The sequence below is a fragment of the Oncorhynchus nerka genome, linkage group LG28 (genome assembly GCF_034236695.1).
Source record: "Oncorhynchus nerka isolate Pitt River linkage group LG28, Oner_Uvic_2.0, whole genome shotgun sequence".
NCBI classification, from domain to species: Eukaryota; Metazoa; Chordata; class Actinopteri; order Salmoniformes; family Salmonidae; genus Oncorhynchus; species Oncorhynchus nerka.
The window spans coordinates 31,096,934-31,120,469 of record NC_088423.1 but is presented as its reverse complement, the minus strand read 5'-3'; positions in this window follow the sequence as shown (position 1 = coordinate 31,120,469).

Here is a 23,536-nt window from a genome sequence, read left to right as displayed (position 1 = left end):
TTTAGAAATACTTTTGATTGATAGTCCCACACACAGCAGCAGAGCCCACCTCACATACAGCTGCTGCTTCAGAGGGGGGTTGGCACAGCGACCGCAGCACCTGGACACGCACACACACAGTCACACACACCATCAACATTGTCATAAATGCACATACTGTATATCATCACAACACTAAAGACCGTGTTGTACACTCACCTTTATAAGTAGTGGCCTCTCCCTGTCCTGAGCCAGGTAGCCCAGAATAATCCTAAAAACACAAGTCTGGGAATTAATTAGAAGACTCAATTCCAACAATGATATATTGAATAGACACATAGTACAGAATGAATGACTGACTGCCCAGTTCAACACAGTTAACCGTCTCACCTCACACTTGTATTGGAGCAGCACTTACATTACGAGAGAAAGAGATGGGACAACAACACAGACAGTTTGACACCTTTTTATAACGTCTACTGTAGCTATCTCCCCTTGCCTTACCTGTTGACAACCTGCACCAGCCCATGCTGTGCATGCTGTGATGCATTTGATTACTGCACCATTTGTATTAGTTAGTTAGTTATTCAAACATGTTTTATGTATCTTTCCCTTTCAGGACTATCCGATACGTATGTAGATACGATACAAGAACAATAAGTGTTTATACAGGGAAAAACTATTTAATTTGGTTATATTTCACTGACAAGCTCTAAACTTTGCAAAAGAAAACCATCCCCGCTCTCCCAGAAGCTTGGCTGGTGCATAAAACCCGCAAATTCAGACAAACAAAAATGTGTAATGGGTTGCAACTCTAAAAGATGTCGCATAAGTTTCATTATTCCATTTTTTAAATTAGTTTCACTGCATCAGGGGTAGCGTCCTTTTTAAAGGAACTCAGTCCGGTTTTAAACTTACTCTTGAAAGTTGTAAAAGCAGAATGCACAAGGGTAGTGCATCATCAGTTCCGATTGTCATGTTAGTCATTGCATACCTTAGAGAGCTATTTAGAACTTGTCAGAAATGTACAGATCAACTAGCCCATGTCAGCTAACGTTTTGTTATTAAAAATATTTTATTAAACATTTTTAGAACACCTACTCATTCAAGTGTTATTCTTTATTTCTTACTATTCTCTACATTGTAGAATAATAGTGAAGACATCAAAACTAGGAAATAACACATGGAATCACGTAGTAACCAAAAAACGACAAATCAAAATAGCCACCCTTTGCCTTGATGACAGCTTTGCACACTCTTGGCATTCTCTCACCCAAGCGTCATGAGGTAATCACCTGGAATGCATTTCAATTTACAGGTGTGCCTTCCTAAAAGTACATTTGTGGAATTTCTTTCCATCTTAACGCATTTGAGCCAATCAGTTGTTTTGTGACAAGGTAGAGGAGGGGGGGGTATATACAGAAGATAGACCTATTTGATAAAAGACCAAGTCCATATTGTGGCAAGGACAGCTCAAATAAGCAAAGAGAAACGACAGTCCATCATTACTTTAACCTGTTGAACCTATGGGGGCGCTATTTCATTATTGGATTAAAAAACGTGCCCGTATTAAGCGCAATATTTTGTCACAAAAAGATGCTCGACTATGCATATAATTGACAGCTTCAGAAAGAAAACACTGACGTTTCCAAAACTGCAAAGATATTATCTGTGAGTGCCACAGAACTGATGCTACAGGCGAAACCAAGATGAAACTTCAAACAGGAAATGAGCAGAATTTTTGAGGCTCTGTTTTCCATTGTCTCCTTATATGGCTGTGAATGCGCCAGGAATGAGCCTGCCCTTTCTGTCGTTTCCCCAAGGTGTCTGCAGCATTGTGACGTATTTGTAGGCATATCATTGGAAGATTGGCCATAAGAGACTACATTTACCAGGTGTCCGCCCGGTGTCCTTTGTCTAAATTGGTGCGTAATCTTCAGCTGCAGGCATTTTCCCATGGGATTCAGAGGAGAAAGCACACTTCCACGAACGATATATCATCGAAGAGATATGTGAAAAACACCTTGAGGATTGATTCTAAACAACGTTTGCCATGTTTCAGTCGATATTATGGAGTTAATTTGGAAAAAAGTTTGGTGTTTTGATGACTGAATTTTCTGGGTTTTTTGGTAGCCAAACGTAATGTACCAAACGGAGCGATTTCTCCTATACAAAGAATCTTTTTGGACAAACTGAACATTTGCTATCTAACTGGGAGTCTCCTCATTGAAAACATCCGAAGTTCTTCAAAGGTAAATTATTTTATTTGAATGCTTTTCTGGTTTTTGTGAAAATGTTGCCTGCTGAATGCTAACGCTAAATGCTACACTAGCTATCAATACTGTTACACAAATGCTTGTTTTGCTATGGTTGAGAAGCATATTTTGAAAATCTGAGATGACAGTGTTGTTAACAAAAGGCTAAGCTTGAGAGCTAGCAGATTTATTTAATTTCATTTGCGATTTTCATGAATAGATAACGTTGTGTTATGCTAATGAGCTTGCGAATAGATTTACACTCCTGGATACAGGTTTTTTTCGTAGCTAAAGGTGATGAACAAAAGGAGCGATTTCTCCTAAACAAATAATCTTTCAGGAAAAACTGAACATTTGCTATCTAACTGAGAGTCTCCTCATTGAAAACATCCGAAGTTCTTCAAAGGTAAATTATGTTATTTGAATGCTTTTCTGGTTTTTGTGAAATTGTTGCCTGCTGAATGCTAACGCTAAATGCTACGCTAGCTATCAATACTGTTACACAAATGCTTGTTTTGCTATGGTTGAGAAGCATATTTTGAAAATCTGAGATGACAGTGTTGTTAACAAAAGGCTAAGCTTGAGAGCTAGCAGATTTCATTTGCGATTTTCATGAATAGTTAATGTTGCGTTATGGTAATGGGCTTGAGGCTGTAGTCATTATCCCGGATTCGGGATGGCTCGACGCAAGAAGTTAAGGCATGAAGGTCAGTCAATACGGAAAATGTTTAACCTCTAGCGACTCCCAAACCCGCATGCGGGAGCGTAATCATCGCCTGAAACTAATTAGCATAACGCAGCGGTCATAAATATCCCTAGACAATGTTCCTATTCATGAAAATCACAAATGAAATATATTGAGACACAGCTTAGCCTTTTGTTAATCACCCTGTCATCTCAGATTTTCAAAATATGCTTTACAGCCAACGCTAGACAAGCATTTGGGTAAGTTTATAATAGCCTAGCATAGCATTATGCCTTGCTAGCAGCAGGCAACCTTGTCACGGAAATCAGAAAAGCAATCAAATTAAATCGTTTACCTTTGATGAACTTCGGATGTTTTCACTCAAGAGACTCCCAGGTAGATAGCCAAAGTTCATTTTTTCCCAAAATATTATTTTTGTAGGTGAAACAGCTCCGTTTGTTCTTCACGTTTGGCTGAGAAATCGCCCGGAAATTGCGGTCACCACAACGCCACATTTTTTTCCAAATTAGCTCCATAATATCGACAGAAACATGGCAAACGTTGTTTAGAATCCATCCTCAAGGTGTTTTTCTAATATCTATTCGATAATATATCCGTCGGGACAATTTGTTTTTCTCTAGGACCAATTGGAGTAATGGCTACCTCTGAGAATCTCTATCGGAGCCACCATGTGACCACTTACGCAATGTGCTTGCCTACGGCTATTCTTCAACAGAAATGCGTAAAACTATGTCACAATGCTGTAGAAACCGTGGGGAATACGTAGAAAGCGTAAGCTCGTTGATGGTACATTCACAGCTGAATAGAGAGTCATTGGAACGCAGCGCTTTCAAAACCTGGGGCACTTCCGGATTGGATTTTTCTCAGGCTTTCGCTTGCAACATCAGTTCTGTTATACTCACAGACAATATCTTTACAGTTTTGGAAACGTTAGAGTGTTTTCTATCGAAATCTGTCAATTATATGCATATTCTAGCATCTTTTCCTGACAAAATATCCCATTTAAAACGGGAACGTTTTTTTTCTCCAAAAATGACAATACTGCCCCTAGAGTTCCAAGAGGTTTTAAGAACTTTGAAAGTTTATTCAAGTGCAGTTGCAAAAACCATCCAGCGCTATGATGGAACTGACTCTCATGAGGACCGCTACAGGAATGGAAGATCCAGAATTACCTTTGTGGCAGTGGATAAGTTCATGAGAGTTCAAATAAATGCTTCTTTAACAGACACATCTCAACAGCAACTGTTCAGAGGAGAATCAGGCCTTCATGGTCAAATTGCTGCAAAAAAAAAACTACTAAAGGACACCAATAAGAAGAAGAGACTTGCTTGGGCCAAGAAACGCGAGCAATGGACATTAGACCGGTGGAAATGTGTCCTTTGGTCTGGAGTCAAAATGTAAAATGGTGTCAGTGAACGGATGATCTCCTCATGTGTGGTTCCCAAATGACGCATGGAGGAGGAGGTGTGATGGTGTGGGGATGCTTTGCTGGTGACACTGTCAGTGATTTATTTAGAATTCAAGGCACACTTAACCAGCATGTCTACCACAGCATTCTGCAGTGATACGCAATCCCTTCTGCTTTGCACTTAGTGGGACTATCATTGGTTTCTGAACAGGACAATGACCCAACACACCTCCAGGCTGTGTAAGGGATATTTGACCAAGAAGGAGAGTGATGGAGTGCTGCATCAGATGACCTGGTCTCCACAATCCCCCAACCTCCAGCAAATGTACATGTTTTGGGATAAGTCGCAGAGTGAAGGAAAAGCAGCCATCAAGTGCTCAGCATATGTGGAAACCCCTTTAAGACTGTTGGGAAAGCAAGTGTAAGACTGTTGCCAAGAGTGTAAAAAGCTGTCATCAAGGCAAAGGGTGGTGTCACGGTATTGCCCTGTAGGGTGAGGTTTATGACCCCCCATAAATACCTTTCCCCCTTCTCTCTCCACTCTACAGAATGGACTCTTGGAAAGCCCTTTGTTACCACAGAGAAAGTATGGTAACATCAAAAGGTCAGGGAATAGAACAATATTTCCTTTTCTCAACCAGTTGAAAGTGTCCGTTGGTACTTAAAGAATATGATGTCAGATCAGTTGTTGTCTGGGACATTATATCTGATGATATGACGACATAAATTGTATCTTGGAAAGTCTACACATTCTAGTTATCAGATTCACATGGAATTGTTGTGCAATTTAAATGTTTAAATATGGAACTATTTGTGAAAAGATTCAATGTAATTTTATCCTCCTAAATAACAGAATTGTTTCATAGTAAAACTTAGGCTCAGTCAGTGGCCACACTCAAGTAAACTGACATTGGTTGAGAACTATGAAACATCCCCTTCTCTCCCCCAGTACAAAAGCCCGTTGACGGAAGTCAACCTTAGTTCCCGATGACATGTGTACTGGTGTCCCTACGTTTAAAAGGGCTAATTTCAACTACAACCTAACAAAATTGACATGAGACAAGATAATGTGGAGGTGACGATCACCATGTTAGAGTTGTGAATTTTGACTAGACCAGCCAGAATATATATCTCAGCCAGCAGGTATATCTCACTGGTCACCCCCAATGCCAACTCTTCTTTTGTCTGCCTCTCCTTCCAGTTCTCTGCTGCCAATGACTGGAACGAACTGCAAAAATCACTAAAGCTGTAGACTCTTACCTCCCTCACTAGCTTTAAGTACAAGTTGTCAGAGCAGCTCACAGATCACTGCACCTGTACATAGCTCATCTGTAAATAGCCCATCCAATCTACCTCATCCCCATACTGTATATATTTATTTATCTTGCTCCCCTGCACCCCAGTATCTCTACTTGCACATTCATCTTCTGCACATTCTACCATTCCAGTGTTTAATTGCTATTTTGTCATTAATTCGCCACCATGGCCTATTTATTGCCTTACCTCTCTTATCCTACCTCATTTGCACATGCTGTATTTCTACTGTATTTCTACTGTATTATTGATTGTATGTTTGTTTATTCCATGTGTAACTCTGTGTTGTTGTATGTGTCGAACTGCTTTGCTTTATCTTGGCCAGGTCGCAGTTGCAATTGAGAACTTGTTCTCAACTAGCCTACCTAGTTAAATAAAGGTGAAATAAAATGTAAAAAAATACAGTGCGAGCTGATTATGGCAGAACAGTATGAACTTTGAACTAAACTCAGCAAAAAAAAAGAAATGTCCCTTTTTCAGGACCCTGTCTTTCAAAGGTAATTTGAAAAAATCCAAGTAACTTCACAGATCTTCATTGTAAAGCGTTTCTCATTCTTGTTCAATGAACCATAAACAAACAAACAATTAATGATCATGCACCTGTGGAACGGTCGTTAAGACACTAAGACGGTAGGCAATTAAGGTCACATTTATAAAAACTTAGGACACTAAAGAGGCCTTTCTACTGACTCTGAAAAACACCAAAAGAAAGATGCCCAGGGTCCCTGCTCATCTGTGTGAATGTGCCTTGGGCATGCTGCAAGGAGGCATGAGGACTGCAGAGGTGGCCAGGGCAGTAAATTGCAATGTCCATAATTTGAGATGCGTAAGACAGCGCTACACGGAGACAGGATAGACAGCTGATCATCCTCGCAGTGGCAGACCACTTGTAACAACACCTGCACAGGATCGGTACATCTGAACATAACACCTGCGGACAGGATGGCAACAACAACTGCTTGAGTTACACCAGGAACACACAATCCCTCCATCAGTGCTCAGACTGTCCGCAATAGGCTGAGAGAGGCTGGACTGAGGGCTTGTAGGCCTGTTGTAAGGCAGGTCCTCACCAGACATCACCGGCAACAACGTTGCCTATGGGCACAAACCCACTGTTGCTGGACCAGACAGGACTGGCAAAAAGTGCTCTTCACTGACGAGTCGCAGTTTTGTCTCACCAGGGGTGATGGTCGGATTCACGTTTATCGTCGAAGGAATGAGCGTTACACCGAGGTCTGTACTCCGGAGCGGGATTGATTTGGAGGTGGAGGATCCGTCATGGTCTGGGGCGGTGTGTCACAGCATCATCAGACTGAGTTTGTTGTCATTACAGGCAATCTCAATGCTGTGCGTTACAGAGAAGACATCCTCCTCCCTCATGTGGTACCCTTCCTGCAGGCTCATCCTGACATGACCCTCCAGCATGACAATGCCACCAGCCACACTGATCGTTCTGTGCGGGATTTCCCGCAGGACAGGAATGTCAGTGTTCTGCCATGTCCAGTGAAGAGCCCGGATCTCAATCCCATTGAGCACGTCTGGGACCTGTTGGATCGGAGGGTGAGGGCTAGGGCCATTCCCCCCAGAAATGTCCGGGAACTTGCAGGTGTCTTTGTGGAAGAGTGGGGTAACATCTCACAGCAAGAACTGACAAATCAGGTGCAGTCCATGAGGAGGAGATGCACTGCAGTACTTAATGTAGCTGGTGGCTACACCAGATACTGACTGTTACTTTTGATTTTGAATCCCCCCCTTTTTTCAGCGATTTATTATTCCATTTCTGTTAGTCACATGTCTGTGGAACTTGTTCAGTTTATGTCTCAGTTGTTGAATCTTGTTATGTTCATACAAATATTTACACATGTTAAGTTTGCTGAAAATAAATGCAGTTGACAGTGAGATCACATTTATTTTTCAGAGTTTATTATTGACTAAAGAAGAAGTGATTACATCCTAGTCGTTGCATGTATCGGCTGCAGTTGAGAACGCGGCCTAGGACGAGGACAAACAATCTCCTAAGAGCTGAGGGTACTTCAACGAATCCGCTTTACAGCACTTCGACCAGAAAGATTCTTCAAAGGACAATGGCGATCTCTGCTGGGCAAACCAGTCTCCCATCTTCGACCCATCTATTGAAGCGCAGCGCAGAGTAAATATACAGTATATCTTGCTGATTCTGTACTTATGGTAGTATAGCTTCTCAAGGTCCAATAGAGACCTAATTATATTGGGTAAGCCCACTAGGGACTTTTCATGCATGATTAGTAATCAATGTATAATCTATCCTGTTGTGTACTTTTGTAATTCTGTGTGATTATTTACATATTTAGTAAATAAATAATTAAGCCAATTTGTGTATTGCTGTTTCAACTTTTTAGCCAGGGTTCGTGCAGATAACCAAGTATTTTACGACAATCAGAATGAGACTGAATAAGGTGACAATTAATAATTGACTGCTAATGATATAAAAGATCTTCAGATCTTTAAGAGTTTATTCTGGAGACAGCAGGTCTATAAACACTCTTCCGTGGTGCCCCAGGTTATTAGTGAGTTAATTGTTGCATGGTTTAATTCAATCACGTAACCAATTAAACGTGAGATAATTGATTTGATAAAATAGCCTGTCATCTCATTTAATCAGTCAGAGCCACGACAGGGGCTATTTAAGGAATCTCAAAAACAGAATACATTTGGATTTGGTTAACACTTTTTTGGTTACTTCATGATTCCATGTGTGTTATTTCATAGTTTTGATGTCTTCACTATTATTCTGATAATGTAGGAAATAGTGAAAATAAAGAAAACCCCTTGAATGAGTAAGTATTCTAAAACTTTTGACCGGTAGTCTAGATACTGTTTACATTTTTTGTCACACACATATCACATGGATACACATTAGCAATGTATAGAATTGCAAGACATTTTATGTTAAAACTGCTAAATGTTCATGAGGTCATGACAAAATGTGTAAAATTGCAGGAAATAAGCTTTAAACCTGCAAAATTCTCTCCACCAACAAGAGGGGTGTGAACAGTTTGTCATGAACAGATTGGGATCCCCTGCTCTATTCTGCCCTTAGTTGCCCCACTGACATGCTCTTTTTCCTGCACAAAATCAGAGGTTTATTGTAGCTCATATGGAAATGTTTTGAATTTGCATGGTAATATTGAGTAGGTCTAGCCATGATAACGAGTATTCAGAGAGCCTTTTCTCATACATTTCATCATCACAATTTACAATGTATTCCATCTAGTTCATATTTATTTATAGAATGTCTATTTCTTTCTACACTCAGTTATGACATATCATCCTCAGTGTGGTGTGTGTGTATGTCTGTGTGTCTGTAAATGCCAGACATGTATAATGTTCCAGGAACTGATCCATTTTAATTAATTAATTTACTATTTATACCCGTCAAGCTTGTCAGCAAAACATCTGTTACCTCTGTGGGCATTTAGATGGTATACTTGGAAACTTTAACACACACGCACGGTGTCTCCAGAACAAGGAAAGTGATTTAACCAAACTGATACAAGCCACATAGCAAGCCCTGTTGGCTCCTTGGAGCCCTAAAGCCAATAATGAGATTGGTTATTTATCTCCAGGGGGTTCATTTGATTGGCCATCGGTGCCTTCCACACACTATCCCTCAATGAGATTAGAACCATAATTGGGTGAAATGGGCATCCAGGCTCCTGATCTCCTGCAGACACAGGGACCATGCGTCACCCAGCACAGCCACGTCACTCTGCTATGGGGAAGGGATTCATCACCAGGCCCCTTCCCGTCTGGAACTCTGAGTACAGCGTCCACAGCTCCAACACTGTGGGGAGACGGCAGACCAGACCAAATGACACACACACTATTCACTATCTGTGTAATGCACTTTAGTTTTGGTCATTGGTATTGAAATAAATTCAATTTGGTGCACTACTTTTGGTCAGAGCCTGTGGCTCTCTATCTGTAGCAGCCTGTGTCAGTGGAAATGTAGAGGAAACACATTAGTACATTCACTTCCACCACCTACTAACCAGCCACCCAGCACCCACATCCATTCAAATTCACACAGAACATTTAAACCTGGTTGAATATGAGAAAGTATGCAATAAAGGAAAATAGAATGGGATTTTTTTCAGCAGTGTACTCAATTGATGCAGATGATGGTGGCGACGCTATTTAGATCAAACCGGTCCAGAAAAATGGAGTTGAAGTGTCAGCGGCGTGATCAGTATAAGGCATAGCTACTGAACAAAATGGGCTTAATGGATCTCTGAAGCACTTTGCAGTGCATTGTGTTTTCTGTCTAATGTTGCGGCCATGTATCGAAGCTGATTGTTCTCTTTAAATAACGGCAAACTAGACAGAGGAGCTGAATCCATAAATCTGGATCTGTGCCAGTCAGCAGACGGTACCGCACATTACAATCATTAAAACATAAAATACTCACACAAAGAAGATGAGGGACATGCTCACTTTACCTGCTCAATCAATCCCACACTGCTGTAATTTCCAACATCACTTCATTTTTACAATAATAAAACCCAATCAGGAACAGGAGGACTAATTAGACTGGTCCTAATTGTTTTTTGGCATTACCAGCAATGCACTGTATTCTCTTCCAGGTTTTTTCATTTTTGGGCTACTGGTTCAGAGAAACATAATTATGCTCAGGATTAGTGTGTGTGTGTGTGTGTGTGTGTGTGTGTGTGTGTGTGTGTGTGTGTGTGTGTGTGTGTGTGTGTGTGTGTGTGTGTGTGTGTGTGTGTGTGTGTGTGTGTGTGTGTGTGTGCTGAGATTTAGCATGTCAAAGTTTCAAGTCCTCCAAACTGTCCCTCAATCTCTCGAGGGACACAAGAGCAAGAGGCAATGCCAGATAGTGGAACAGGTGTGAGATGGAACTCAAAGGGTAGAGTACACAAAGAGGACACAAATTCTCTCCCTCAGTCATCCCTTTACACACTTTCTCATTCACTCTATCACCCAGTCTTACCCTCTCGCTCTCCAGGGTTTGATACTGCTGCCAAAATAGTTGCACTTGCGACTGTTTGACTTGGCAGTGAAACACACCTTTTTAGTTGGTCGCAAGGGTGCCAGTGAAAAATGTACCTGGTCACGTTAGTTTTTGGTTCACACTTTGTTTTTATTTATCATCATGGTTTATTCAAAGAGTAATGTGTAATTTACCAAAAATAAACCAACTTTCTGAAGAGGCAACTAGCCTCCCCTCTTGAGGGCAGAGAGAAACATGTACGTTTTAAAGTTAATTTCCTGCAGTTCTACACATTTTTCCATGGGGCAGAGAGACATCTTTGCTGTTTTAAAGCAGATTTCCTGCAGTTCTACACATTTTGCCATGACTTATGCCATGTTAATGATATCTGAGTGAGAGTGACTAATAGTACAGACACACAGAGAAATCTGACTGCAAATATATTTTTTATTTTTTTATTTTACCTTTATTTAAGGCAAGTCTGTTATGAACAAATTTTTATTTCCAATGACGGCCTAGGAACTGCCTGTTCAGGGGCAGAACGACAGATTATACCTTGTCAGCTCAGGGGTTTGAACTTGCAACCTTGCGGTTACTAGTCCAACACTCTAACCACTAGGCTACCCTGCCTCCCCAGATACTCGAGGTACTTAGCACAGTAGAAGACAGTTCCTTCTCTTGCTAGAACAAAAGACGTCCCTGCTGTGTACCGAGCTGGTACTGACAAACCTGTTGTTTCTACTTGTAGAATCGCAGTGCTTGTCAGTGGCCCGAGAACTTGACTTTGAGCCAATCAGAGAGCACTAACCTCCAGTGGGGGAGCCAACAGAAGTGACAAGTAAAATTAAAAGAGAGGGAACTTTTCAGTTGTCACTAGTTACCACAATCACAAAGTCATAGTTATGGCTTAAATTAAAACCAAACAGCGCATTTTTGTTTTCATGAATATTTGCAACACAACCAAGCTTTTCCCAGTGTAATCCACACCCTTTTCATCAGAATTGTTCTAGCAAACTAAAACAATAAGCGGCATAATAAATATTTTTCTAGAGCTATTCTTTACATATTTTACATCTAGCTAAGGAGTATTGTGTGTGAAGGACTTTTTTTTGTTGTGCAGGAAAAGGCTACAGACACTGCAGTTCCAAAATAACTGCCCAAATGAAAGACCATATACACCCCAAGCAGGGTGAATACCATAGCTGCGGGAAGATGCTTGGAGGTGCTGCGATTTTTGCACCTATGAAGGGGAGGGGGGGCTATGGGCTGACGCATGAGTGCGGGCTGCAGGCTGATTCATAAGTGCCTTTCATAATATTTCCGCTAATGTTGTGTAACGTGCATATTATGTTACCTCCTTGTTCTCTCTCTGTTGCTTCATTCCTTCTTCGCTTTCAACAGTTAAATGAAATATGTTTCGTTGTCCTTATCTTCATTATTGAAATTACATGCTTGACTAATATAGGACTAGAATATGATGCAGACAAATCCGTGTACGGTTCCGCATGACAGAAGCCCATCAGTTGCTAATACAGGACTAATAAAGGCCCAATACACTACATTTGTGAAAATATACATTTTTCACGTAAAAAAATCAACATAGTCCACTCCACAGATGGCTGTATCGGTCCACTAATTCAGGACTAGTAAAGGCTCAGTGCGTGCACTACTTTTGTGATATATATATATATATATATATATATATATATATATATATATATATATTTTTTAAATGGTTTGATCATTCTGATTTTTCAGGGGGTGCTGCAGCACCCTCAGCACCCCTACTTTCCACCGCTATGGTGTTTACACTATGGTGCTTTTTATTATATTTTTTATTTATCAGGTAAGTTGACTGGGAACAGGTTCTCATTTGCAGCAAGGACCTGGGGAATAGTTACAGGGGAGAGGAGGGGGGTTAATGAGTAAACTGTAAACTGGGGATTATTAGGTGACTGAGCTGGTTTGAGGGGCAGATTGGGAATTTAGCCAGGACACCGGGGTTATAACACCCCTACACTTAAGATACGTGCCATGGGATCTTTAATGACCTCAGATAGTCAGGACACCCGTTGAACGTCCCATCCGAAAGACGGCACCCTACACAGAGCAGTGTCCCCAATCACTGCCCTGGGGCATTGGGAAAGAGTGCCTCCTACTGGCCCTCCAACACCACTTCCAGCAGCATCTGGTCTCCCATCCAGGAACTGACTAGGACCAACCCTGTTTAGCTTCAGAAGCAAGCCAGCAGTGGTATGCAGGGTGGTGAAATAGTAATAGTGAATATCTTTTGAAACAGACATGCATAATCAGGAGATATCTTATTATTTTAGAGGGGGTGTTGACAAGTGTTAAGTGTCAGATAAGAAAGTAAATTGTCCAGGGGGAAGTATAAAAAAAATATTTTTAATGGGATCGCTTATCAGTATTTCCAAAAATGTAGTGTGCATTTTAGTTTACATGTGAACAATTCCCATTTGCTCAAGGCTTGCTTTCAGGGTAAAGTCAGAGCACTAATTAGAGAAACTCATAATATGATCAATTTATTTATATGACCTACATAAATCATCCAGGAATTTGCTCCGATAATAATGGTCTTTTGGTGTACTCATTTGAATAGATCAATATAAACAAACTTTCATTTGAAAAAGAGTAACAATCATAAGATTCCTTTGTATGTTGATTCCAGACCAAACTGGTGCTTCTCAGACATAATCTAGTTTTCATGAAAGCATCATTTATTTATTTTCATCTTCATGTGAGAGTATTGACTGATACAAGAGCCTGTTCAAATGGCAAGGTCTGCAAGTACAGATTTTTATTACATTTTATGTCTGTGGAGCTGACTCATTTTGTGCCTTTGAAGGGAATGCAGGGGTCAATTGGGTTACTGAAACTGAGAATATTACCAGAATTGAGCCCCCATCCCCGTCTCCTCTCTCTGGAGAGTTGATACGCCCTGGTTTGGTATAAATGGGTCTGTATGAACAGCAGGGCACAGAGTCATTAGCTGACAGGACCCAAGCTGGAGAGCAGGGGTTGCATGACACAATGCCAGCACTAATAGTCTTTAAGGAGTGGATAGGAGATATCTGTTTGCCTGGCTTCCAAAAAAGAATCTGATGCATCCAAATGGGGATTCATTGTAATAGCTGTTATTTAATATTTTACATTTTCAATTCTGAAAGGAAATTAGACTCTGAAAGGCCTCCCGGTAACACTTTACAATAAGCACCATACTAGACTAGGACCTGGTAATAACAATTGTAACAAGGTACATCCTGTCATTAACTACCAGTCATTTTCTATTTGTTTATTTCTATGTTATGACCTGGCTCAAAGGCTATACTGAATCAAGTGTAATTTAAGAACAATGGCGTTACGTAGGATATACTTACTTATACTTATAATTATCGTCTACCTACCCAGGAGCAAGAAACCTTTAAAATGACTATGTAGTTACAACGTAACAACCTTTGAGGACAATAGGCTAACCAGGAGAAATAAGGAGACAGGAGAAAAATTTTCAGTTGGATGGATTGAACAGGATAAAAAAATGTATTTAATGGATTCGACAAAGATTTATATTCAAACTATTCCAATTCAATTCCACATTTCAGACTAAAGCAACAACTACTTTAGTTAGTAAAAACACAAGGTGGTAAAGCTAGCTAGCTAGCATTTCCCCATCATTCACTAATGTAGCTAGTTAGCTATATGGCTAGCTATGCACTGGTAGCCTAATGTCAACATGTTTCCCACTTAGTTAATAAGCGTTACTAGGGTCGTAATAAAAATCGAGTTTACACTGTTACAATGTTATTTTCCTGTGTGGCTCAGTTGGTAGATCATGACACTTGCAACCCCAGGATTGTGGGTTCAATTCCCAGGAGGGGGGCAGTACAAAAACAAAACAAATGTACAGTTGAAGTCGGAAGTTTACATACACTTAGGTTGAAGTCATTAAAACTTATTTTTCAACCACTCCATAAATGTCATGTTAACAAACTATAGTTTTGGCAAGTCGGTTAGGACGTCTACTTTGTGCATGACACAAATAATTTTTCCAATAATTGTTTACAAACAGATTATTTCACTTATAATTCACTGTATCACAATTCCAGTGGGTCAGAAGTTTACATACACTAAGTTGACTGTGCATTTAAACAGTTTGGAGAATTCCAGAAAATGATGTCATGGCTTCAGAAACTTCTGATAGGCTAATTGACATAATTTGAGACAATTGGAGGTGTACCTGTGGATGTATTTCAAGCACTACCTTCAAACTCAGTGCCTCTTTGCTTGACATCATGGGAAAATCCAAAGAAATCAGCCAAGACCTTAGAGAAAAAATTGTAGACCTCCACAAGTCTGGTTCATCCCTGGGAGCAATTTCCAAACACCTGAATGTACCACATTCATCTGTACAAACAATAGTATGCAAGTACACAACAATAGTATGCAAGTATATATCCACAGTTAAACATGTCCTATATCGACATAACCTGAAAGGCCGCTCAGCAAGGAAGAAGCCACTGCTCCAAACCGCCATAAAAAAGCCAGTCTACGGTTTGCAACTGCACATGGGGACAAATATCGTACTTTTTTGAGAAATGTCCTCTGGTCTGATGAAACAAAAATAGAACTGTTTGGCCATAATGACCATCATTATGTTTGTAGGAAAATGGAGGCTTGCAAGCCGAAGAAACACCATTCCAACCGTGAAGCATGGGGGTGGCAGCATCATGTTGTGGGGGTGTTTTGCTGCAAGAGGGACTGTCAGGAGGAATGGGCCAAAATTCACCCAACTTATTGTGGGAAGCTTTTGGAAGGCTACCCAAAACGTTTGACCCAAGTTAAACAATGTAAATGAAATGCTACCAAATACTAATTGAGTGTATGTAAACTTCTGACCCACTGTGAATGTGATGAAGAAATAGAAGCAGAAATAAATCATTCTCTCTACTATTATTCTTACATTTCACATTCTTACAATAAAGTGGTGATTCTAACTGACCTAAGACAGGGAATTTTTACTCGGATTAAATGTCAGGAATTGTGAAAAACTGAGTTGAAATGTATTTGGCAAAGGTGTGTGTAAACTTCCGACTTCAACTGTATGTGCTCACTACTTTCACTCTCGCAAAAATCGGTCTAAAATTAGCCCAATGCATGGAGATATTATGGGCATATTTTGGACGTAAGCTTGCCACCTGCCTTCCCTCCTTTGGGACAACGATTCCCTCTCTGTCTGCAGCCAAAATCGAAGCCTCATGCTACGTCTATTTCTTTAGTTATTGGCCAAGTTCGAAAACATATTGACATTGTGCCAATGCATAGCTAGCTTTACCACCAGCCTGTGTTAGTAAGATTTTACTAACTAAAATAGTTATTCCTTTGAGTCTGAAATGGTGAATTGAATTTGAATAGTTTGAATATGAATATTTTTTAAATCCTTTAAAAGCCCCTAGAGTTGATTGAGACACCGGTGCATCACACAGTGACATCAGTTTGAATATTGAATAGCCCCCTGTGTGTTTATGCTAGAGACTTACCGTTTCTTGTAGTGGCTGCAGGTTAATCGCCTCTTTCTGCCTATTCCATAACATGGGGCTCATTTATACGCATGACAGGATCCGGACAAGAAAATCATCACAATATCGTCTGTAAAATCCGAACCGTTTGAGCTACAAACTAATAAGTCACGACCATCGAAAGATGAGACTCTCACGAACACAACAGTGTTGTATGACATCCAAAAGTTTTACAAAAGTCATCTGAACTCTCTGTCCTGGATGTCCTTATTTTAAAGAGGTCTTCTCACAAAACCGACAGTCCAGACCAAACCGTTGGAGCTAGAAATGGCATAATATGTCACCAATATCGAAAGGTGATACAAGTTTCAGGGGAGTTGTCTGAAGGTAACCCAGTATCAGGCTGTAAAAATGGCAAAAAGTGCGTGTGGGGTAAAATGTGCCACGGATAACGTGATGAAACATGGCTCTAAAAACCCCAGAGTTTTCTTAAATCTCTCAGCTAGAGGACAGACACTTCAAAACCTTATTCCTTATTATTTATTTTTGGGCTGTCTGTTTGTAATAATGTGTTATTCAATGCGTTTCTATGTGCTAACGCAGTAAAGGCCAAATTCAATGTTTCATCAAATAACTTTCATATATTCTTTTATACCTACAGGGGTAAAAAAAACTCAAATCCAAATGAAATGGCTAGATGATCCATTCTATGACCATCTTAAAACAATTCCATATGTTAGCTTAGTGGATATTGCGATCTAAGGGCTTCGACCTAGAAAAGTAACTGAGAAATGTTCTCTTGTCTCCTTATTTCTCCTGGTTAGCCTGTTGTCTGGTACATTAACTTTGCATTACGTTTCTTGCTCCTGGGTAAGTACATTGTAAATACATGTATATTCAGTGTAACAACATTGTAATTACAAAGTTGGTGGTTAAAGATTGTTACAATGTAAGTACTAAAGGGTTGTTATAGGTAATGTTCTCCTGTCTCCTACTTTCTCATGGTTAGCCTATTGTTTATGAAGGTTGTTATATTGTAACTACATAGTAATTCTAAAAGTTATTCCCTATTGGGTTTCACTGTACTTTAAATTGCTTGCTCCTTGGTAAATACATGATAATTACAAGTATATCCTATGTAGCCACATTCACAGATCTTGTACTTACATTCCTCTTGATTCGATATAGGCTTTGAGCCAGGTCATAACATAGAAATAAACTAATTGAAAATGACCAGTAGTTAATAACAGGATGTGCCTTGTTAGAATTGTTGTCACCAGGTCCTAGTCTATTTATCAACCCTGGTATTAAATGTGGATTCAATGGTAGTGGCACCTTGTAGTTACGTATAACAAGGTCATATTGTGGTTAGCGGTATTAAACATAGTAATTCACAGATGACTTTCAAATGTGTAATTACAAAACATCAGTTACATAGTGGAACAAAATAGTGTGCAATAATATCAGTAGTTAGAAATGCAGAATAAAGTTCAGCAAGTGAATGTGTAATTACAGATTTCTTGTTCCAATTTTGTAATAACTGATTCTGCACAATCCTACTATCATGTAATTACAAAGTAAAACCTATGTAACTACTATGTTGTTAACACATTTATTACTGTGTTAGTTACATAGTAATAGAGGCACCTCGATGTAAAGCGTTACCGACCTCCCAAATGAGTGAAACAGTGTTGTCTAATACTGGATGGTGTTTCATCCTCATATTAAGCACATAGTAAGAATAAGCTCCGGGCTCCCTTTGCTCCAACATCAAAGTCTCACTCACAGAGGAACAGCAAAGAGAGTGACAGATGTCCTCCTCTTCTCTCCCTCTCTCATTCAATTCACTCTACCTCTCTCCTTCTCTCTCCCTATATTTTTAAGTACTTTCATTCAAAATAATCTTTATTCTTTGACTCTCCCTCTCCCTCCCTCCATTCTCTCTGTCTGTATCTCTTTCTCTATAATGCCAGCACGTCAGAGCTCCTGGCACACCCTGCCCACCCACTGTACCCTCCCCAGCACGTCAGAGCTCATGGCACACCCTGCCCACCCACTGTACCCTCCCCAGCACGTCAGAGCTCCTGGCACACCCTGCCCACCCACTGTACCCTCCCAGCACGTCAGAGCTCATGGCACACCCTGCCCACCCACTGTACCCTCCCCAGCACGTCAGAGCTCCTGGCACACCCTGCCCACCCACTGTACCCTCCCCAGCACGTCAGAGCTCCTGGCACACCCTGCCCACCCACTGTACCCTCCCCAGCACGTCAGAGCTCCTGGCACACCCTGCCCACCCACTGTACCCTCCCAGCACGTCAGAGCTCCTGGCACACCCTGCCCACCCACTGTACCCTCCCCAGCACGTCAGATCTCATGGCACACCCTGCCCACCCACTGTACCCTCCCCAGCACGTCAGAGCTCATGGCACACCCTGCCCACCCACTGTACCCTCCCCAGCACGTCAGAGCTCCTGGCACACCCTGCCCACCCACTGTACCCTCCCCAGCACGTCAGAGCTCCTGGCACACCCTGCCCACCCACTGTACCCTCCCCAGCACGTCAGAGCTCCTGGCACACCCTGCCCACCCACTGTACCCTCCCAGCACGTCAGAGCTCCTGGCACACCCTGCCCACCCACTGTACCCTCCCCAGCACGTCAGAGCTCCTGGCACACCCTGCCCACCCACTGTACCCTCCCCAGCACGTCAGAGCTCCTGGCACACCCTGCCCACCCACTGTACCCTCCCCAGCACGTCAGAGCTCATGGCACACCCTGCCCACCCACTGTACCCTCCCCAGCACGTCGGAGCTCCTGGCACACCCTGCCCACCCACTGTACCCTCCCCAGCACGTCAGAGCTCATGGCACACCCTGCCCACCCACTGTACCCTCCCCAGCTCTGTGCCACAGGCAGAGAGAAATTCGCTAACATGGCATTAATACAAAATGAATTAGGTGGAAAATCAATCTAGAAATGTAAATGATGAGAGGTCAGGTCCCTGTCCTGCCAACCTACTAAATCTGTGTCATAATCCTGGCCTCCAGGAGGCAGAGAGACTGACAGACAGGCTGTGTCTATTTCATCCTCTGCTCAGAGGTTGCCTTTCCTGGATGTTTGATTGCACTGGGTGATTTATTTGAGCTCTCAAATCTCAGGGTGCCTGTGTGTTCACTGTGCATGCACAACACCAGAGAGAGACAGAGACAGTAAGAAAGAAAATAAATGTACACGGCAGGGCGAAATATAGAACTTGTCAAGGAGACAGAAGGTTTACATTAAAGCTCACTCCCATTTTCTTCTCTCTCTCTGCCACCTCCTTCCCCCTCGCTCACTCACTCTCGCTGTACTTCTGTCCCTCTGCTTTGCAGTGATCTCCTATTCTCTCTCTTTACCTCCTCTCCTCATCTCTACTTCGATTCCTTCCCTCAATGGATGTTGCTGTTTCTGTCTTTATCTGCCTCTCTGCACACTCAAGCCGTTCCACTCCCTTCTATGATATGACCCTTCCCTCTACTCCCTCTCTCTTTGACCTATTCTTCCTTTCTCACAGTCTGGCTCTTCCTCACTCTTTCCTTTCTCATCGTTTCCTCCTCTCTCACTCTGTCCCCTTTTCTTCATAGGGCGTCCGCATACATCGGTTGGCTCCTAGCAGAACTCGACTAGGCAAAGCAAACGTCTGTGCTCGCATACTCCCTAAAGACTTTCGCTTGAAAAGCGGCAATCATTACAGTTGTTTGTCCCTCTTGAGCCACCGTAGCATCAACACTTCCTCAAAATAGTCCAAATGAATCCAAGATAAGCTGTTTGGTACAGTATTTCTCAAAATATACAGTTACAGATTGAATTCAAATTAAATTAAAAATCTCACCCATCTGCACACAATACCACATAATGACAAAGTAAGAACATGTTGTTTTTTTAATTCATAAAAACAATTTTTAAAAATACAGAAATATTTCATTTAAATAAGTATTCAAACCCAAGGCAATACTTTGTAGTAGCACCTTTGGAGGTGATTACAGCTGTGTCTTTCTGGGTAAGTCTCTAAGAGCTTTCCACACCTGGATTGTGCAACACTTGCCCATTATTCTTTTCAAAATTCTTAAAACTCTGTCAAATTAGTAGTTGATCATTGCTAGACAACCATTTTTAGGTCTTGCCATAGATTTTGAAGTAGATTTCAGTCAAAACGGTAGTTCTATCACAAAGGACATTCACTGTCTTCTTGGTAAGCAACTCCAGTCTAGTGTGAAAACCTCCCCAGACCTTAACAATTACAAGCATACCCATAACAATACAGCCACCACTATGCTTGAAAATATGGTTGGAGTGGTACTCAGTAATGTGTTGATTTGTGTTCAGGACAAAAATAACATTGTTTTGCAACATTTTTTGCAGTGTTACTTTAGTGCCTTGTTTGCAAACAGGATGTATATTTTAGAATATTTTTATTCTGTACAGGCTTCCTTCTTTTCACTCCGTCCATTAGGTTAGTATTGTGGAGTAACTACAATGTTGTTGATTTATACTCAGTTGTCTCACAGCCATTAAACATTCTTAATGTTTTAATGTCACCATTGGCCTCATGGGGAAATCCCTGAGTGGTTTCCTTCCTCTCTGTCAACTGAGTTATGAAGAACGCCTGTATCTTTGTAGTGACTGGGTGTATTGATACACCATCCAAAGTGTAAGTAATATCTTCACCATGCTCAAAGGGATATTCAAAGTTAGTTTTTTTTTCTCTACCAATCGGTGCCCTTCTTTGCGAGGCATTGGAAAACCTCCCTGGTCTTTGTGGTTGAATCTGTTTTGTGAAATTCACTGCTCAACTGAGGGATTTTTTAAAACACTATTATTGCACACTTATTATGTGACTTGTTAAATAAATGTTTACTCCTGAACGTATTTAGGCTTGCCATAACAAAGGGGTTGAATACTTATTGACTGAAGACATATCAGCTTTTCATTTTTAATTCCTTTGTAAAAAATTCGAAAAACATAATTCCACTTTGACATTATGGGGTGTTTTGTATAGGCCAATGAAAAAAAAATCTAAATTGAATCTATTTTAAATTCAGACTGTAACACAACAAAAAATTAGGAAAAAGTAAAGGGGTGTGAATACTTTCTGAAGGCACTGTATGGACAAACTGTATAGACTGGGAAGTATACAGTCTACCCTCTTGACTCCCCCCTGCTCCTCCTGCTCAGTCTCTGTCCTCCACTCCCTCCTCGGCCCCCGCTCTCTTTCAGCAGCTCCCTCCTCTATCTGATCCCATTCATCAAAGTACATTTCTGTGACCGTGCCTCGCTGCCCAGTGGCAGGGCTCTTACTAGAGGCTGAAGCACACAGCCTTGAAGAGAGGGAGAGAGGGAGGAGGAGAGAGAGACAGAGAGAAGAAGAGAGAGGCCGAAGGAGAAAGAGAGGGATGATGAGATGGAGAAAGGGAGCATTCGCCCCTGCATTCGCCCCTGTGCAGGCTGAGAATGTGATGGGGAGGGGGGGTTGACCTTGGCAACAGAGCCCTGGATGAATGGGATGGGTGGGGGGTGTAGTTGGGGGTGGAAGAGTCTGCTGATGCATTACGACCGTGACAACATCTACAATAGGGAAACAACAAGGCGGGTATAATTTAAAGCTTACAGTATACGCTTAGCAGGGGCATCATGCACCATTATTTTAGAGGGAGCAAGAAGTACGTGAGGGTGGACGGGGGGTACTGGGCCACCCTGGGAGTTGAAGAATTTAGCATTTTTCAAACACCTGAATCAGCTATTTTTCTGCAATCTAGAGCCATAATCATTAAGCCTTTTAAAAATATATATATATAATAAACATGTTTTCTGCATAGATTATCTAAGCATACCTCTTTACCTGTTCAATTGTCATTTTAATAAATTATGCACATTGATTATTTTAAGAACTTTTAAGCCTTTTATGTACAACTGTCTCACTGGTATATAGTATCATAGTTTTGTCAATTGAAGAGTTTACTTAAAAAGAGTTACAACATCCATATACATTTACAGCAAGGATGGTGTAATATATCTTTACAGTAAGGAAAATAGTACTGTAAAATATATTACAGCATCTATGCTGTAAAGCAAAATAACAGTATTAAGCTGGCAACTCTGGTGCCAGTATAATGTTGTGAATGTACAGGGAAAAGCTTTACAGTGTAGCTCTGTCTATGAATTACACAGGGGAAAATGTCTCTGAATTCATAGACAGTGAACTTGAATTCACAATCTATGAATTGGTGGCTAGTATTACAGATAAACAACAAAACATTTTAGCTGTATTTACTCATCAAGAAAGAATCAATAGGCTACTTAAATTACTATGCAGTGAAAAAGTACTTGCCCCCTTTCAAATTTTCTCAAATTTTGCATATTTTTGATACTGAATGTTATCAAATCTTTAACCAAAACCTAATATTAGATAAAGGGACCCTGAGTGAACAAATAACACAACAATTACACACTAATTCAATTAATTTTTAAATAAAAAAGTTATGCAACATCCAAAGTTATGTAACACCCAATGCCCCTTTTTGGAAAAGTAATTGCCCCCTTACACTCAATAACTGGTTGTGGCACCTTTAGCTGCAATGACTCCAACCAAACTATTCCTGTAATTGTTGATCAGACTCTGGTGGAATTTTAGCCCACTCTTCATGCAGAAATTTAACTGAACAACATTTTTTTATTTTTTATTATTATTTATTTTTTATTTCACCTTTATTTACGTCCCTTCTGTCTTCAAGAGAGCGAGAGTTGCACCCCTTCTGAAAAAACCTACACTCGATCCCTCCGATGTCAACAACTACAGACCAGTATCCCTTCTTTCTTTTCTCTCCAAAACTCTTGAACGTGCCGTCCTTGGCCAGCTCTCCCGCTATCTCTCTCAGAATGACCTTCTTGATCCAAATCAGTCAGGTTTCAAGACTAGTCATTCAACTGAGACTGCTCTTCTCTGTATCACGGAGGCCCTCCACACTGCTAAAGCTAACTCTCTCTCCTCTGCTCTCATCCTTCTAGACCTATCGGCTGCCTTCGATACTGTGAACCATCAGATCCTCCTCTCCACCCTCTCCGAGTTGGGCATCTCCGGCGCGGCCCACGCTTGGATTGCGTCCTACCTGACAGGTCGCTCCTACCAGGTGGCGTGGCGAGAATCTGTCTCCTCACCACGCGCTCTCACCACTGGCGTCCCCCAGGGCTCTGTTCTAGGCCCTCTCCTATTCTCGCTATACACCAAGTCACTTGGCTCTGTCATAACCTCACATGGTCTCTCCTATCATTGCTATGCAGACGACACACAATTAATCTTCTCCTTTCCCCC